This window comes from Ictidomys tridecemlineatus, chromosome 16 (assembly GCF_052094955.1).
Source record: "Ictidomys tridecemlineatus isolate mIctTri1 chromosome 16, mIctTri1.hap1, whole genome shotgun sequence".
NCBI classification, from domain to species: Eukaryota; Metazoa; Chordata; class Mammalia; order Rodentia; family Sciuridae; genus Ictidomys; species Ictidomys tridecemlineatus.
The window spans coordinates 3,956,607-3,961,030 of NC_135492.1; the positions used below are offsets into that span (position 1 = coordinate 3,956,607).

The window sequence follows — 4,424 nt, forward strand, 5'->3', positions numbered from 1 at the left end:
GTCTTTGCTATATAAAGAAAGAAATTTGGAATGTACTAAAAGTATAACAGTGACTAGAGTGTGAGGCCTGTATTATGGGGAAATAGGAGGAGGAATTAGACAGCAGTTACTGCAGTCCGGAAGACATGAGATGCTGATAGGAGCTAAATGAACAATTCTGCCAAGATACAATGAATATGGCAAAGATTGCTTTGGGCAATCTTTCTAAGAGTTTACAACACTGGTCAGGTTTTCATTGTAGTCAGATTACTCTCTCAACAACCTCTAGGCAAACTCCATGTCCTCTCACACAGGTGTCTTCTACCTTGAGTGGATGGAATGGTGGCTTTCAATGTATTGTCTCCATGTCCAAATTCTGGAATGCATATACATTTCACTGTTAAGGAAAACACCATCTTTGTATGTTTAACAAGGTAAAAGGTCTTGAGATAAAGAGATGACCCAGAATAAGAGATAAGAAGAGAAAAATTGGGGACAGACAGAAGAAAATATATGGAGAAGAACTGATGTCTTCCAATGTTATCAGCTATAAAAGAAATAATACAGAGATCCTGAAGGGCCAGAAATTATTAATGTGACTTTAGAAATTGGATAAAGGCGAAGGCTGGGAGAAATTGGAGAATCACGATTAAAAGTCTAGATTTTTTAAAGAGACTGTTGGTAGACATGAATTTCAAAACTGATCTGTTGAGAGTTAGATAGAAATCTCTAGTGCCTTAGAAGTTACACATATGCCATAAACAGAATATTAGTATAACTATGAGTATTAAAACACAGCAGGAGTGGACCTAAGGGCAAAGTGAGAAATATATATTTGGGAATGTGATGAAAGATAACTCTTATTATATAGTGATCCAAACTTGTCTGAGTTTTGTTTTTTTTTATGCAAAGCAGAATTTGTGATGAACTTTAGCTGAAGGGATTTCCAAGGAAAGTGTGAAGAGAACAACCTGATTTTTCTTTGCTAGGTATAAATAAATTTATATAAGAAAACAAAACAAAAAAAAACAATTTGAGAAAGGAACTGTTAAGCTAAAAAAAGAAAAAAAAAACCCAACACTTGGTAATTGGGGAAGATCTAAGCCTGTCCAAATTGTGAAGAACATTAAAAGAAGAAAATTCATCATTGGAAAAGTACACTCTGGTGACAGGACCAAGAGTCTAGCTGGTCGACTCCCGGCCTGGGCATCTGGCATGCCCTTGGCCTCAGTTGCAGCCACGGGCAGACTCTCAGCATCCTGGCCACCACAGAGATGCACAGCCCAGTCCCCTGGCTCTGGGCGCCCTCTATCAGGGAAGACCTGGGTGGGTGAAGGATGTCTGCTCGCCCCCTAGTGTCCTCCCTCCCGAGAGACCGCGTGGAGAGGGAGTTTCTGATGGCCTTGGTGAGCCTGCTGGTGGAGCAATTGCCCTGGCCAGAAAGGGAGGGAAAGGAGGCAGCAAGGGCCGCCACAAGCGCGGGAATGCGTGGAGAGCCTGCGCAGGTGCTGGGCCACAGTGTGCCACTGGTGGCCATGCCTATGTAGCCGCTGTTGCTGCCCCTAGCATGGGCCAGGGGTCCTGTTTACAGGGAGCCGCTGGCTTTGGCTGGCTCTGGGGCAAAGCCGCTGCTGCCCAAGGAGAAGGGCTGGACCAAAAAGCCTCCCCAGCACTAGTCCCCTGCCTCCACCTGGCAGCCGAAGCCTGCGCTGGAGACCCAGCAGGCAAAGTTATAAAAGTAGGAAAATTCAACGAATTCAAATGAGGCCAGTGAGTTCAGCGATATTGCAAACTGGCCAACACCAGGAGAGTTAGCATTGAAAAAACCTTTTTGCAATCTCAAAGTGTCATCAGCTAAAGAAATAAGAAGCCAAAAATTACAAAAGAAAAAGAAAAGAAGATTGAAAAGAGGAGTAACAGTGAGATTAAGAAAATTGGGAAACAAAATTAGATGGTCCCATTGAAAATGTCAGTGACAATGAGGCCCAGTCAAGCACTCAAGGAAAGAGAGCCAATAAACACAAGTGGGTATTGCTGCACTTAGATGATGTAAGACCAGAGAGTCAGGAGAGATCTGGATTCCAGAACAGCTCTCAGTGTCAACCTGAAGCAAACAAGTCTTCCCATAATAACAGGAGAAATGACACAAGAAGTTGGAGGCGAGACCGAGAAAAAAAAAAGATAATGATCAGGATAAAGTACACAGTGTGTGGAGTGAGTGGGGTAATATCTGAGGTTCCTTCAGAAGTTGAGGAAGAGGACCAAAATGGGAACAAGATGAGGCAGAAGAAACTCTTGAGTGAAGTTTGATTATACATATGGTTAATGACAACATGGTGAAAGGACAGATCAGCCATTTCAAACAGAAATTAATGCCAGTATGCTGTATTACTATTATGACAGTATGGCTGTACAGGTGTATCCTGTGGAAGAAGCATTTCTTAAGGAGTATATTAAGCATTGAATTGAATATTACTTCAGTAGAATAAACTTGGAACATGACTTTTTTTGTCAGAGACAGATGGATGAGAAAGGTTTCTTGCCTATTTCCCTGATTGGCTCTAAGAACAAACTTTAACCTCATTTTAGAGGCCCTGAAGGACAGCACAGAAATAGAAGTTGCAGGTGAGAAAATGAGGAGAAAGAACCAGAAATGGCCAATCCTGGGCCATTCTCCCAACAGTGTGCCACAGACAAACTTCTGTCGGCTGATGAAATGTCCAAAGTTTGTGCAAGGACAAGCCTTTTGCTCACAGACACTCAGGGTGATGATCTACTGATGCCCTGAATGTCATCTGATGAGGATGTGCAGTAGAGCAAGTGGCTCACTGAAATGCATTGTAAATACTGGAACAAAGCATGCTGTAGAGATAAAAGCCACAAGACTGCCTACTGTGTGAGAGTGTCCACTATTGACCCCTCGGCTGCATGACAGTGGAGATGACCACCTGAGCCATGACCCAAGATAGAGCTGGGGACAACTGCTGACATTCCAGGAGCTGCTTGCCCTTTCCTGTGCGGCTGGACTGAGATGGCATGTCTATTTTTACTTGAGGAGGAAGCTAATTGTTACCACTGTGGAAATACTTCAAGGTTCTGCCTTTTGTTTCCAGGCATATGTACTTGGGTCCAGGTCAGTAAAGCAGAGAAAGAGGACTGTGTAGATTTTCTCAGCTTTACAGGCTTTTGGCTCTTAGTCTACCCTTTGCCATGGTGAACATTGCATAACTCATGTATTAAGGTGTTTCACATGGACTGTAAGTTTTATTAATTGAACATTTAAGGGGTAAGAAATTGAAGAAATAAACAAGGGTATTTTTTTCAATTTTATTCAAAATGTATTTTTGATACATCAGTATAAGTCCTGCCCATCAGAAAAGCATTAATGATGGACACTTTAAAAAATTTTTGTCTCATATTACTTTGTCAGCCATGTACTTCTAATGCAACAAGCAACTTATTAGGCAATTAACAGTAGGAAAAATGCTTTTCCCTCCATATTCTCAGGCAATGAGAGACAAAACAATAAATCAAAATACACATCCCCAAATACAAACACACACACATAGACACACATCCTTTAAAAGGGCCTGTGTCTATCCACAGTATCAACTTACTGGTGTGTTAAACTACATTCACCTGTAATAGCCTCTATATACTCAGCTCTAGTGTCCTTGGGAAAACTCACCAGAGTTTTCAGGACCATGTCATGGTCTTGTACCTTCATTGTCAGGAAAGCTCCCTCCTTAGTGCTTGCATTACATTTGGCCAACCATAGATCAGTAAATACCAAGAAAGTAGGACTCTGTACTGGGTGAGGCCAAACAACTGAGCAGACTGAGACTGTATCTGCCTCTGGGTGCCTAGATACCTTTATTCTTTTTTAAGAGAGTTCTATCACCAAGGAAGTGAGGTGAGGTCACTCAAATGAAGAAAGTGAGATGAGGTAACTTCCTTGTTCCCAGAATGAGCTGTCCCCAACTTCCAAACTTATTTTAAAAAGTTGAATAAATGTGACATTGTTTGCTTTTTAAATTTATTTTGTTTTTTATTTATATATAACAGCAGAATGCATTACAATTCTTACTACATGTATAGAGCTCTTTTTTCATATCTCTGGTTGTATACATAGTATATTCACACCAATTTTTGTCTGCATATATGCACTTTGGATAATAATATTCCTCACATTAAACCATCATTAATTACCCCATGTCTCCTCCTTTTCCATCCCACCTCTTTGCCCTATCTAGAATTTGTCTATTCCTCCAATGCTCCCCCTTCCTATCCCACTATGAATCAGCTTCCTTATATCAAAGAAAGTCTGGTACAAGTTAGTTGACCAGATGTTACAGTTTCTGGGTTTACCCACTCAAAAGCAATCAGCAATTGACTATCTTTATGCAGAGGCAAGCAAAAGAAAGCATCTTTTAAGTCCAGGACAG

General features: G+C 41.3%; 1 pseudogene; it reads left to right on the forward strand.

The window, feature by feature from the left end:
• Positions 1 to 1,316: 1,316 nt before the first annotated feature.
• LOC144371421 (la-related protein 1B pseudogene) lies at positions 1,317 to 2,759 on the forward strand (annotated as a pseudogene).
• Positions 2,760 to 4,424: the final 1,665 nt, after the last annotated feature.